The following is a 15,019-nucleotide window of genomic DNA, read 5'->3' on the forward strand; positions in this document are numbered from 1 at the left end:
TCATACATTTTCCACAACGTCTCTTGTGTTTTTATTCGCATTGTTTCGTTGTCATTGTACCTAGTGCGCTTAGTAACTACGCATAACTCGTATTAAGGTCGACGTAAACAATGGAAAGAAAGAAGGAGACAGAACGAAAGGGAAAGAAAAAGGGAGAGGAAGAGAATGAGACAGAGAGACAGAGAGACAGAGACAGAGACAGAGAGAGAGAGAGAGAGAGAGAGAGAGAGAAGGACTATCTTTGCGATCGAATTTTCCGCTTGTTTCTTTTCACTCGGTCGAAGAACTCGACTCGGTTGCATGCTCGTGTAAAACGCGCGATAAACTAGGAGCTTTAGCGAGTATTACGAAGGCACTAATGCCCTTACACCAGAGCCTAGCCTCGTTCTCACTCACTCTCTCTTTCTCTCTTCTCGCTATACACGATGCGCGTGTTCATCGTTCTCCTTGTTCGCCGTTGTACCGTAAAAGCCCGCGTGCACGGGAGTATATTCGAGAGCGTACACGCGATTACAGTCTATCTACTCGCGCGTGAATTACGTGCTGATCTCTTCCGCTACACGTGCGGAGTATACCATACGAAGTGGACGTTTACTTTCTCTTTCTTTCTCTTTCTTTCCCTCCTCCTCCACCTTCTTTCGATTATCCTTCTATTTGATTTTCTCTGAAAAATTCATAATGAAACACATGGACCTATGTTTCCAAATTTTTTCCGATCGACCATTTTCCGAGAGACACGAAAATGTTTCACCTTCGAATGAACTATAAACAATATTGTATGCGTGCGTATGTTTGTATGTACGTTATGTAGATGAGCGAGAGATGAAGAAAAAAAAGAAAAAAAAGAAAAGAAGAAGAAGAAGAAGAAGAAGAGAATGGACGAAGAGAGAAGAATGCATGGAAGAGGAAGAGCACGTGGAACGAGCCCGTTCGCGGATGGAATGCGGGAGGAAGAAGAGAAGGGAAGGGGAGAGGGAACAGGAGAGAAAGAGAAAGAGGGAGAGGGAGAGGGAGATATGGCATAGGTGAGCCGGCTGTACCGCCGCTAATACATTATTGCATTACGCACAACTAGGTAGGTAGTTAATTTCGCGGTGGCATGCTTCCATCGCCCGGCCGATTGCTTCTTGTATTGCCTACCACCAGTCATATGCATAATGTAATTGACTTCATCCCGCGCTCCCTCGCTTTTCGCCTCGTCGACGCTCTTTATTTCCTTCGCTCTTTCTCTTTCTCTCTTATTCACTCGGTTGGCCGTTAGTCGACCCTACGCGTTCTCCACCTTTTTCAATTTTTACGAATTCTTCTTGCTGATTTCCAGCAACGTTATTTCTTCTCTACCGAAAGCCATTTCAAGAATGATTTCGTTGTCGGGTGGGGTGATGCTTAGGAGGAGAATATAAGGGGTAAAAAAAGGGAGATGGTGGTACTTTTGTAAAGTAAATGCAACTCATCCGGAGGAGAACACTCTTGGAAGGTGTCGATGGTGAGATGGCGATTGTACGATGGCGATCAGCTTCTAGAAACCGTGGATATCGTTATCTCCGATGGAATCGCCAAGAACAATGGTGGCTGTCTCTCGAGGAGAGGGGAAGGACGATATTCGTCGACTCTAAGGACGATCGCCGATGTTATACGCATCTGACAGCTTTTCAAAATTTTTCAATGCACGTCGAACGCAGGAGAAAGAGAAAGAGAGAGAGAGAGAGAGAGCGCGCGAGAGAGGGAGAGAAAAGAAGGAAGAAAGGTAGAAAAGGAAGAAACCTTCTATTGGATCATGTCCGTGTTCATGACGCGTGACGGAATTCTGATGGATCGTGGTCGCGGATCGTTATGGCGTAATTGTCTCGCGGGTGGACCGATCGACAGATACATATGTCCGATGAACCGGAAAGTTCGATTTAAAATGTTTCGATGGACGCAACGTCTCCCAAAAATTATGTTAGAGGTCGAAAGTTCGTAACGCGTACGATGACTTGTTTTATCCATCCCTTTTTAAGCATGCTGCTTGGAATTAAAATAAAGAAAAGAAACGAAAGATTTGCAAGCAATATCTTTCTATTATATTTCTCTTTATCCATTTTCTCTATCCTGTCGCGATACGAACTTCTATCTCCTGTCGAAACTGATAGCTAATTACAAGAGGAAACTTTGTCGACCGTTTCGATTCTTCGGCTTCCTTTTTTTTTTTATTCTCTTCGTTCATCGACGGCTCGATCCACGATAAACGTCTTCATGCTATCTACCAAAGAAAGTATTGGTAGAGCGTGCTCTCGTATCTCGCCGACAGCCATTTCTCAAAACGTTCCCGAAGTAAACTGTTGCAAATTAAGGTTGCACAAGGAGCCAACGGTCATTTCTCAAGCTGTCTTCCCGCATAAATTATTGCAAACGAAACCCCGCGACGAAAGAAACGCATAAAGTGCCTTGTGCACACTGTTCGCTCGCCTTCTTTTCTGTGCTACGTCCTACTCGTTACTCTTCTCCTTCTCCTGTTCCTTCTTGTGCTTTTTTACCTTCTTCCTTTTCTTCCGAATGTAAGCGGCCCTGCAACCGATATCACTGACGTACGACTAATCCACGAGCTGTTAGAAACATACGACGAGAAATACGCGAGCGACGACGATTATGCGACGCTTAGGAAAGTCTTGATTATCGGGAATACGGCACGGACACACCGCCATAAATTTCAAAACTTTCCTCTACTTTCATTGTTTATCCGCTTTAATTGAGATCGAACCGCGAAAGCGGGACGTAGAAAATTAATGGAGTCGAATTTTAACTTACGACGATGTCTTGCCTGACTTCTCTACTTGGAACATAACAAGGAGAGAGTTTTGGGTTATCGATCGATTCGTCATATATACATACCTGAAACAGAAAGAAAAAATTCAATTAGCTTCCGATTATTTGTTTAATGTTCAACTGGAGGGAGGAACTATATTTGAAATTGCAAATAATTATATATATTCATGGCGATTCGCATGCTTAGACCGTTTGCACAATCGAAACTAATAGGATTGAATTTGCAGTGCTGCTTGACTGATAAAAATAATTATAACCTACTGAGAGTTTGGTCTTTTTAGGGCGGACTTTTGAATTCGCTTCGAACGAAAGAAAAGTATTACGAAAGTTTCCAGAATAGTGGAGTCGAGGAAGAGGCCAGGGTCGAACCAGTTTCATATGGAAACTTATTATTTGTTTAGGTACGAAGTCACGCGGGAGTAGTATCTATAGCGTTTTACCTTTGAATTCGTATAACATTGGCTATCGGAATATAGTAGAAATTTATTTCTACGATTATAAATCGACTCCACGAGTCAACGCTCTCGAGAGATTAATGACTCAGTAGGATCGTTCGCGTAATTGACGTTGATGAAACACCACGTTGAGATCGTACGATTCCTATCTTATATTTTATCTTGCGTGTAAGGTCGCACGAATACATTAGCGTCGTGAAATATTGTAAAAATGATCGATTTCGTTCGAACGATGTTTTGAACGATCGACTAGATGTAATACTAACGAGCGATATAGCTACTTTGCTTATGTGTAAATGTGTATACGTAGACACATCGGAAGTTTCGTCCAAATATCTACGTACGTAACCTACCCACCTAGTTATCTACGTATCTATCGAGAAATCCCATTTTCATGATCGCAATCGTTCGTTTCGGGAAATTGCGAATCATCGATTTTAATTCATTATGCGACTCACGCACGAGGGGTGTGCCACCCTCGATAATTTTCTTTTTTCATGATCCTTCCTTGAAAAGGTAAAGTTTCTTTCCTTTCTCCTCTCTCTCTCTCTCTCTCTCTCTCTCTCTCTCTCTCTCTCTCTCTCTCTTGATTACAGGCAAAGGGCAGTAACAACGGGAGGAGTCGGGGTGTTTCGAAAAATCATTATTAATCGTCGGGTCAGTGACCCGAAAAAGTAAAGGCACGGTCTTCGAGCACTTCCATCTAGGATAGTAAGCGAAATACATGCGCGCTTGTGTGTCTAGGGTCGTATTAAAAGCCGCGGATTATATTTACGACTTATCTGACTGTTGCTTGTCGAGCGGGAGCCATTAGCGAAGGCACGTAAAGGCACGTAAAGCTACAGCGGGGAAGGTACGCGTTCTAACGGCACGTGAAGCACATCGTAGTCGCTCTCTTCCTTCTTCTAGCGAGTAGCATGCGGCCAGAACGAGACAGAGAAAGAGAAGCAGGGGATTATTTCGCGTCGCCTGAACTATTGCGTATTGTGCCTCCTCCTTCTCGAGCTATCTGGTATGCGAAGCTCGCCGTGTGAACGAGAGAGAAAAAGATAGATGGATAGATAGATGGAAAGAGAGAGTGAGAAAGGAAAGTCGCGCGTTTGACGCCGGGGTGGCGATGCTTTGTTGTCTCGAACGTAGATTTAAGTTCGTCGCCATCGTTCGCGATGTTACGTCCCTTTGCCATTAACCTCGTCGACTCTCTTTTCTCTACTCTCTTCGTGGTTTTCATGGTGGAAAATATGCGCGAGAGATAACGGTACGGGTTACCACTACCCCTTTCTCTTTTCTTTTCCTTCTACCAAACTTTATCCTTTGTTCCTTTACGTTGCTAGGGTATAGATATTTCAAAGGAGACACTTTTATCCTTTACTGAACCCCGGGTTGCGTCAAATTCCTCGTAGAAAATTTCTCTGATCTTTCTTGATCCATAAACACGATCTTGACGCGTCCGAAACGAATGGTAAAGGGAACAAATTGGACCGTTAATGGGTTAAAGAACACGACGAAACTATTCCATGTTCAACGTGCATAGTTGTTTCGATTTGCTCGGAACGATCGGGATCGTTTAACCTCAGGAGACTTTTCTTCTTTGGTCCTTTCGAAAGAGATTTTACGATACAAGGGCGGTTGAATTTTAGAGGCATCCACCCTTAAATACGACCAGTCGTCTATTCGTTCGAAGAGAGGAACGCATTTTATGTTTATTTACGTCTGGTAGTTATGTTTACTTTTTGTATTCGTCAAGATTTACGAACCGGAAGTTTCTCCTCTCCTTCATTTTCTTCTTTTCGTCGATCTTTACCACTTCGCTCGGTAGTATTCTTGAGCGAAAGAAGAAGGCACCCAAGAGAGCTTCGCCTCGTCAAGAGGATTAGGACTTAGGCTTTCTCTCTACCATAGGACCTTTCGATTTGAGCTTATGCGACCATACCTGTCGAAGTCGAAGTCGCGTTCTTACCTGCGCCAAGCCCACCGACGCTCCTTTTCCTACTCGCTCAATTCCAGAGACAATGTCCTACTATCCTTCCACCGATCGGCATACATTAGAATAAGTAACGATGTATTAACATTCGTCATAATAAGGATAAATCATAAAATTGCTCGATAATATAAATCGCTTACATACAAGACCTCGCACTTTTTCCCCCATACCGTTGATAAATACAACTACAAAAAAGTCGATCGATAACACCGCCAGAAAGCATCATTCTTCGTAAAGAAAAAAAGGTAAACATGTACTAATCGAGATATTTGAAAGATTTTCGAGCCCATTAACCTTCAGTGCGAAAAGTAGTTAAGCCCAGAACGACCTCGTCCTCGGCATTGATATTTATTTATTTTTTTTTTTTTTTGAATAACTCTGACAAGGTTCTACAATTAGCCATCCTTAGAAAATCTTTCTCCTTGAATTGACTCGCATTATTACTCTTGGCAAAAATTTCTACGAAAGTCTTTTTCGAGAACGAACTTGGTTCAAGGTCGTGTCTTATACTTGTTCAGACGTCAACGTCGTCATCATGCTGTTTGGAGTTATCGACGCTCGTAGAAAGTTGTCGAGAAAAAAACAGAGAAAGGGAGGTTTACTCTGCAAGTCCGTTCAATTTTCCTCGCATACTCTTGGATAGTAGTCTCAGCATGGGATGGGGTGGTTATTAGAATCGAACGACTGAGTCAGTTTTAACCAACGTTCCATCCACCAACAGAATTTCCTGAACGCGCACGTATGGTTTATGGTGTAAGGTACTTGTATCGCGCTCTATTCCTTTCCTCCTCTTGCTTTGCACCCTTCATCTCCCTTCGACACGTATATGCATGGGGTTTTAAAGGGACTTGGAAGAGCAGCGACGAGTTCGATTACGACTGTGCACAGGATATCTCTTGGTCCCTTCCGGAAGAGGAGGATGATGACGAGAAAGTAAGAGAGAGATAGAACGAGAACGAGAGAGAGAGAAAGAGAGAGAAAAAGAGAAAGAAAAAAGAAAAAGAGTGAGAATACGCATACGCGTTTCCATACGTGTGCCTTTGATGCCTTTAGCACGTAGACAGTGGTAGGTGCGAAGTGCGTATGAATTTCATACGAGGGTTGTAAATCTTTTGCCTTTTATATTCCTCCCCTCCCATCGCTTTCTCTCTTTCTCTCTTTTTCTGTGTGTCTCTCTTTTCCGTCTAGAGGGACGAGCCACGCGAGTCTATGGGGGCTGAGCCTCGACTGGTCGCATTCAGACTCACTGTGGGGTGTCGTCTATGGAAATAAGAAGGGTTCGAAGCAGTAGAGAAAGAGAGAGAGAGAGAGAGAGAACGACCAAGGGACGACGACCACGACGACGTCGACGAGAAGCTACGGGATATGGCTGCTGCCGGAAGACGCGTATACTTCTCTTTCCACCACCATCACCAACGTCCTCCTCTTTCTCCTCCCTTTTCACCTTCTCGAAAGTGCGTCTCAATTATTTTTCAACCCTTCGACCAAGAACACGCCTCTCATCATACAGCTACTCTTCTTCTGTTTCTATTTTTTCATTCTTCGTTAATGATGAAGCCTTTCGTTCGTTCCGTATTTCGACGAAGCAACTACGTGCTAAAGATAATCACGACTAAGGGAGAGACTCACAGCAGGTTTATGGGTCATTCCGTAGAAAACTCGGGGAACGTCCCTCGTTTTCTTATCATGTTCTTTCAGAGAAAGCACAGTTAGTATATCGGTAGAAGGCATAATCCAGATGCAACAAAATTTTCTTTGCTTCGAAAAATTGTAGGCTTCCTTTTAAAACACAGTTTATATCTAAGATTCGTTATTTATCGCGCGAGAAAGAATTAACGCACGCTATAAATTGTTTGATTTACGTAGAAGACCTGCCACGTCTCTCTGCGGGAGAAAAGCCATAATCGATACATTAGAACGAAAGGGGACAAGTGTTTCTTTTTTTTTTTCTTGATTATTAACTGGTAACATTAAAAACGACATCCGCCTACTATACTCAATTTGTAAGCGATTCGACTATTTTTTTTTGGTCCAGGTTTCGAGGGCTTATGATAAAGCGAGCGCTTTTGTAGGAAGACCACAGGAGTCGACCTTGAGGACAACGGCGATAATACGGTGGCGGGTGTCGGTGCGTGCGAGAAATCAATTAAGTCGATGAATATATATTGGCTATTAGACAGTGGGCGTTCGTCGTTGCGTGCGTTAATAATGTATGACATGTTCTTGTCGTATTGCTTCGGGCTCTTGGAGATCGTTCAAGGTACTTCTCTCTCTCTCTCTTTCTCTCTTACTCTGTTCCTTGCACCGCTAATGGGATGCACCCTCGAGTCAGCCATTGTTGTTTCACGACTATGGTGTATCTTTTCCTGACCTTCGGTATGCGCTGCGTAACTACGGATGTCAGATATTTTCCCTTTATAAAAGTTCGATCTCACGATTACGTGTGTCCTTCGACAAGTGGTGGAAACCAGTAGGTAATACCGATTTAAGCCTTGTTAAATCTAGAAATCCTCTTGGCGTTTCTTTCTGGTTTCTCTTTTCTTTTCGAGTTTAGGATGAGTCGTCTGTCTAAAGACGGAGCACCGAACTACGGGAGTAAACTTTTGACATGTTCTCCTTGGTAGTATAGAAACTTAAAGGATGAAAGGGATGCCATTCGAGAGAAGAAATCTTTCAGATAGGAGAAAGTGGATCGAACTAGTCTATATATCGGAAGCAATAGGTTATACTTGCTTTCATAATATTTTTAAGACTTTTCTCGAACGATTTCGGAGGAAATTGTATCGTCGTAAAATCGATGCCAGAGTGCTATTTTATGACAGTTTAAATATGGTTGTCATCCTGACGATAACTCAAACATTACTCAAGTCATCAAAATGTCAGTCGTTCGGTTATCTTTCTGGCGTACCTTTCACTCATCGTTATCTGTTTTTCTGTAACATAAGAAGAAAAAAGAAAGTTTGTCGAAAATCGTTTCTATAAAAATGACATATGTAATCTTATATACTTCCAAACGTTCCTTCGGTATTAAATTGTCAATAAATCGATGACGATGATTTTGAAATAGGCATTGGTTTAAGATTTATCTTTTTAAAAATTTTGAATCGAAGGAAGGATAGAGGGAGCATCCTCGAAAAGTTGAGTTTTTTTTTAAGGACTTCTCGTTTTAATAATTCGATTCCCAAGTCGATTTGTTAGACAGTAACATGTATTGTAAGCATCATCGTGGTGGCTAAGAATAGACCTACGATAGACGAATGGCTGCGGCTTAGGAGATGGCTCCCTTATCTGAGGAAGGGTTTTAGAGCCTAATCTGGGTTCTACAAGGATACAAGACGGGGCGAAGGGAGCTTTGGACTCTCGAGCGAGCCAGGCGACCTGGCATATATACACACGACCGAGAGACGTATATATGTATATACGTGCTCGCAGGTACAGAGATAGCCAGGAATATCCTTAAGTCCTGCTGGCGGAGGAAGCATTTGTCACTCCCAAACTGACACCGCGGAGACAGCGGTAGATCGTTCACGATAGAGGAGCCTCCGTTTTGGTGTTTCGCGCGCTAACTTACATCCCGTTTATCTTCGAACCACCGAAGGATGTTCTCGTAGTCGAAACGTTTTAACGTGTCCTTCGAGTATTCCCTCTCTCCCTCTTTTTCTTTTAGAATATTTTGTACGTTAAGAAAAGAAGTCGTACGTTAGCCTTCCGCACATATTTTCAGGTCAACTCGGGCGGTGAAAGTTAGAGGACGTTGAAAGTATGCGAGTTGACCTTGCTCCTCTCCTTACGATGCCTTTCGACTTACATATTTTTTCCTCTCGTTCAAAGTTCGACCCATATTCTTCTAGGATAATTTACGATCGTTTCTTGTCGTAAATGAAGTCAGTCGAGAGGATTAGAAGTTGGCGAAAGCACGATCGGGTCGTGCGAATTCGAAACGAAGCTTCTTTATCGTCTTTCAGATGCGTACAGAGGAAAAGTAAGAGAGAATACAATGGGTCCCAACATGCTTCGAGAGAGAAGAGAGTTTCGCTCGCATAGACGCTGCCAAGTCTTCCATTAAATCGTATCGGATTTCTTCGATAAGACGAAAACCAAAGGTCTTCCTGTCGAGGGAAACAAGGGATAGAGAAAGAGAACCCGAATACTTGGGGCGCTGTTTCATGCGTCAGTCAAGGAAAGAAAAGGGCTGTCTTTCTTTCTCTTTCTCTCTCTCTCTCTCTCTCTCTCTCTCTCTCTCTGTCTCTGTCTCTGTTTCTCTTCGTTTCTCTTCGTTTCGGCCTGCAGCTTGATTAATTTCGCCTTTCCACTGGGCAGTAGGTATATACGTAATCCGCCTAGTCACGGAAGTTCATTCGACTCCTCCCTCGACTTTCGTCGGGTCGATGACGAGAGCATAATAACCTAAATCTTGGGGGATCCGGCGCAACTCAGACACGACCCCTTCGAGAGAATGAAGAAAAGAAGAACATTTTTGAAAATGGGCTTTTCGATGTTGCCCACTGTGCGGGGTGGATAAGAGAAAAGCAGGACAAAGGAAAAGAAGATGGAGGGAGACGACGATTGTCGTAATTCCGTAAAATCCTTCGAGTTTCTCTTTTTCTTGACTACCTCTTAGAAACAGAAAGGGAGACTTTCCAATGTCTAACATTGTCCTGAAAGTTTACAATGGTCCGGCAGTGGCGTGGAAATATCGACATAGTTCAAGGATATGTGTAGACCACGGTACTACGAGTTATAACGATGTCTCGTTAATATCTCGGACGATGGGACAACGTCGTCGTCGACGACGACGACGACGACGACGACGAAGAGGGTACCTCGAGTGCATTCGAGGTATTGTGAACTCTCAGCCGGACCCCCCGCGAATCCTGAAATATTCAAGAAACCGTCGTTGTCGTCGTCATCGTTGCCGTTGTTGCTTCTGCCTCCGGCTTAACTCGTCTTCTTTCTTCTTTTATCTTATACGCTTAGACGCAAAGAGGGGTCTTTAAATCTGATAAGGATTTTTTGATCCTTGTCATCGTGTCATCCTACGGTCAAGAGGATTCTCCGTCTTCTATCAACTCGACCCGAAGCTAAAATCATCGAGATAAAATTTCTTTGAATATATGATTACGTTTTTCGGTTTATTACTGGTCGTAGTAATTAGTACTTCGTCGAAGGTAACAAACGGAGCTCGAAACGAAATATATTCGTAGGATTTCGTGCGCGTGCGACAGGACGTAGAAAGAGAAGGCGGTTGCGCGTTAAAGTTATCGCTCGAGTCCACATAAGGTCGTTATCCGTTTCTTGTTGTCGGATTTATTAGCTCTTTCACGTTCATGGAGTACGAGGAGTGAAGAGGAATGAAGTAACGCCGTGGCAAAAAGGATTCTCCTATACGCATTACAGATAATAGTTGGGTTGTATTTTTCGTTTCACTCGTGCGCCCCCATCCTTTGGCGATGATTTTTCTCCTTCTCTCCTTGAAAGCAGATTATTTTTAAGAAAAGAAAGCACTGGAACTAAGGAACGTGCAAGACTCGAGAAGGCTTTATCGTAAGGATATAAATGTTGGGGAGAACTACGATTAGAAACAGTGAACGTTAATTAGAGAATGTCTCGCAGTAAGTTGCATGGGAAGAAAACCTCTTTAACTTTGTCCATTTTCTCAAAACAAGTTTGATGTAACCATTAAATAGTTTTATGCAGTGGAACACTCGAATTTAATATTCCGTTCCATGTTAAAGGAAACAAAACGAGCCAAGAAGAATTTAAAGAGCGTCAGATTAAAAAAAAAGAAAAGAAAAAATATTTCACAAACGTAACGTATCCCGTTGTTAAAAGCGATCCCACGGATCTCAACGTACTCGAATGTCGCGAACTCTGACCCGGTCGGACATCGGTAGTAGAAATTTTCCGAGCGATTCCATCCCAAGACCTGTTCTTTTTACTGGCAATTCATGCAATTCATTAAGCTCTTGCGAGCTCGAACGAGATTCGGTGTAGGGCACGTAGCAGCAATAGTTTTACTATGATAAAACGGAGATGAGAGAAATAGAGAGAGAGAAAGAAAGAGAAAAAGGGAGAGAGAGAGAACAACGATTCAACGAGGAAGCGACTAAAAAAGACGTCACACGGTAAAAATGTTTTACACGTGACAGATAGTAGGTACACGTTCAGCTGGTAGGTCTTCCTGTACGCAACTGGTTTGAAATGTTGACGATTATGAGCGTTGCCGGTGTATACTAGTAGGGAGAATACAGGTTCCCTCTTCTTTCTCTCTTTCCATCTTTCTTCCTTCCTCTTCTTACACCCGCTCCTCCACTTTCATTTAACAGAAACAGGAACAGGAGCAGGAGAAGCGACTGCAGCACAATCTCGCTTAGTTGAGTATTTAGCACGCAATGGTAGAGCGTTAGTGTCTCCTCGTTTGCGTCTCAGGCTGATCCTTTTTGCACGACTTCCCACGCTTCGAGCACTCCTCCTTCGTCGTCCTCGCCTTGAGTCCAGTTAGCTCGACTTCTTTAGCGCTCCGTTAACTTTACTCTGTACACCATATGTAGGTATGTATGTATATATGTACGGGCGAACGATTTCGTGGCGGACGATTTACTTCGGGGTCCCGACGTTTCCACGCCTCGAAACGGCACCACGCAGAGAAAACTCGTTCCGATGGATTTTTCAAACCGACTTTCTTCGAACGATCGGTACGTACCTACGTGACGGTAAAATTCCACGCTCGTTTGCCCGTGTTCCTTTTCTCGATTGATATTTTAAAACAACGCAATTGCGTGCTATCCTCGTTATGCATACATATAATGAGCCCTTACATGCCGAGCACCTGATTACTTTTTCTCATGTTTTAGAATATTTTTTCTCATCGCGAACAAAGACAAAACAATCCTTTTTTTCCTGAACCAATCGCGAGCTAGATTATTCTCCTGAGAATCCATCGAAATATTTATTACTTATTTTCATTAGTTGATGATCATTAAGTTGAGTACATTACAGAAATTTAACTTTATGTTATTATATCCTTCTATTGATGTTAATACATTTTATTTTGTTTCGTTCCACTTTGTATTAATGTTAAATTAAATCGAGTTAAAAAAATAATTTCCTCGTCGTGCAAACGGTTGGGGAAATGAAAATGAAAGTACTTTCACGAAGCTTTGAAAAAGTTTTGGGCGAAAAAAGCGTAGGAAATTTTTCGAAGCGGAAGGAAAGAGAGTAGGAGGAAACTCGTTGAAACGGGTCAAAGCGGATTCAGCATGAACCCACCTGTTGCCCGTTCATATTCTCTCTCTCTCTCTCTCTCGCTCGTATACGCTATGTAGGGTACATTGGTGTAGGTAAACGTTCTGGCAACATACAACGGACAGAGAGCAGAGCTTGGATTGGCATCGATCGAACGCTCTTTCGTATCGTGCTTCACGCCGTTATAGGTAGATATGTACATATACGCGAGGCGTGTATAGATACTCGACGTCGAGTATACCAGAATGCTCATCGAACGAACGAATCCCTCTTTCTTGTGAGTGCCTGCTTGGAGTATCCAACTGAGTGCTCCCTTTTTTTCAAGGATCGAATACCTCGTTCGGGAGAAACGTAAAATCGGAAATCTTTCAATACACGAAAACAGCAAACGCTCTTCCTACAACATTTTTCAATCGAGAATGGGATTTCTATGGATCTTTACTGCGAAATGTATACAATTTTTAGTTTTCTTGTATCGCAACGATATTTTATGAACACGTCGATCTTCAAGAATCGTACATTTTATCAGAAATACAAAAGAGGACAAAAAAAGGAGAGAAAAAAGGAAAACAAAGATTCATGGTTAGATATAGTACAAAAGAAAAATTTTTTTCGATTATAAGAGAATACAGAAAAAGAGAGTCCTCGTATGTACGCTAAAACATTTCACGCACGTCCGCAGTGGACACGAATACCACAGCAGGATGAACACATTATCGCGCTACGAATCTCCGGCATTTAACCTGCCCTCCTTTGCTTCTCCACGCGAAGAAACCCTTTCTACTTGAAGCAGGCAAGAAAAGCCGGCACGGAGTCCGCGACTCGCGGGGATTTCAATGCAAACGGCCGAGCATTACGGCCGTAAGTCAGTCGTACTGTGGACGAGATGGTGAGGGTTAGGAGACGAGAGGAGGGAGAAAGAGAAGACAGAAAGAGAGAGAGAGAGAGAGAGAGAGAGAAAGGAACAAGGTGGATCGACTATTAGCTACGCGAGAGCATTTCAATTCCGGACCAATCAGACTCCTCTCTCTCTCTCTCTCTCTCTCTCTCTCTTTCTCTCTCTATGTTCTTCTCTTTCTCTCTGTCCTTCCGTTTGCGCGCGCGAGCGCATGCACCTGTCGAGAAGATACGTCCGTTTGTTTTTCCACCGTCGACTCTCCTGCCATGCGATTCCGCTAATTACTGAATAACTCTTCCACTCTTACTTCTCTCTCTTTCCCTCTATAGAGTGTCGCAGGCAACGACGATCGAACGTCTTTGGAATCGGACGACGCGTCGTCGACGGAGCGGCTTTATCGATCGCATCGATCGTATCGTCGCGTCGTATCGCGTCGAGATCGTGAATCTCCCCTTCGTTGCGAATAAGGTAGAGAGATAAAGAGAGATAAAGAGAGAGAACGGTATGTATCGTACGTACAGGATTAAAATAAGGAAAAAAGAAAATAGACGAAAAAGAAAAAAGAAACAAGGAAAGAAAAACAAGTTGGTCGATGGTTGTTGCTCTCGGTCGAGGTAATTAAATCATGCTGTGCGTTTAGCGCATATACGTAAGTATAATACATACATAGAAGAGATACGTAAGTACGTAGGTACATACGTAACAACGTAACGTGGATAGTTACGTAGGATCCCTAATGACGGCGGCTCTTCAGATCCCATCGAGTCGCGTCGACTTGCTGACGTTTCGATCGCCGACGTTGCGTTCCTTGTCGCGCACGCTACGTATAGTAAGTAGGTGGACAAGATCTTTGTAAAGATCGTTGGTAAAGCTCACGTGGGTGCGACTCGTCGGCTTTTGACGACGCTCTCTTTAAACTCGTCTTTGGAGTCATACTATTTCCGTGCACGCTAACCGTACAATTATTCTTTTCGCGTTATGCATCGCTCAGCAAGTGACGAATACGACGAGTACAACGACTGCGACGATTCTTTTTCGATTCGATTTTTTTCTCTTTGTTATCTCCGACCATTGCGTTTTACCTTTGTGGGTGGTGATAATTGAATCTATTTAAGAAGAAGTGAAAAGAAAGGAGGATGGCTTCGAAAGAGGTCTTTTCTGGACGCTTTGGAATCCTTCTTTCTTCTTTCTTTTTTCCTACTGGCAGAAAGAGAGAGAGAGAGAGAGAGAGAGAGAGAGAGAGAGAGAAAGATAGCTTTAAGAGTAATTAGCGATAATTAATGACGGTGCCGTGACCGATAGGACGGTTTTAATTACCTCGCGGAGGGCGGCTCGCGTTTTCCATCCTTCTTCGGAGACCCAAAGAGAATAAGCAAAGGAGAGAGACAAAGATAGAGAGACCCGAGAGAATAAAAAGAGAAAAGGAGTGAGAGAAAGAGAGAGAGAGAGAGAGAAGACTATCTCCCTTGAGTCTTTGGTTGGAGGACTTCGGCGGAGCGCTGGAGCCCTCTCATTAATGGCGACCAAGTAATTTGCGTGAATGACTTCGACGCCGCGGTGCGTAAGCGAATGAGATTTCCGACACCCACGCCGCGACGCGCGTCCAGCCATTGCCTTACTAACGCTCCGATG

At 43.3% G+C, this 15,019-nt stretch overlaps 1 long non-coding RNA gene across 1 annotated transcript in view; it reads right to left on the bottom strand.

Annotated features, from left to right (window-relative positions):
• Window positions 1-2,179: 2,179 nt before the first annotated feature.
• LOC127066381 (uncharacterized) overlaps window positions 2,180-15,019 on the bottom strand; it is a 576,444-nt gene continuing 563,604 nt past the window's right edge. The window contains exon 3 of the long non-coding RNA XR_007782366.1: window positions 2,180-2,871. This is a non-coding gene — a long non-coding RNA (uncharacterized LOC127066381). The remainder of the gene's footprint in view (window positions 2,872-15,019) is intronic.

The sequence above is a fragment of the Vespula vulgaris genome, chromosome 9, assembly GCF_905475345.1.
Source record: "Vespula vulgaris chromosome 9, iyVesVulg1.1, whole genome shotgun sequence".
NCBI classification, from domain to species: Eukaryota; Metazoa; Arthropoda; class Insecta; order Hymenoptera; family Vespidae; genus Vespula; species Vespula vulgaris.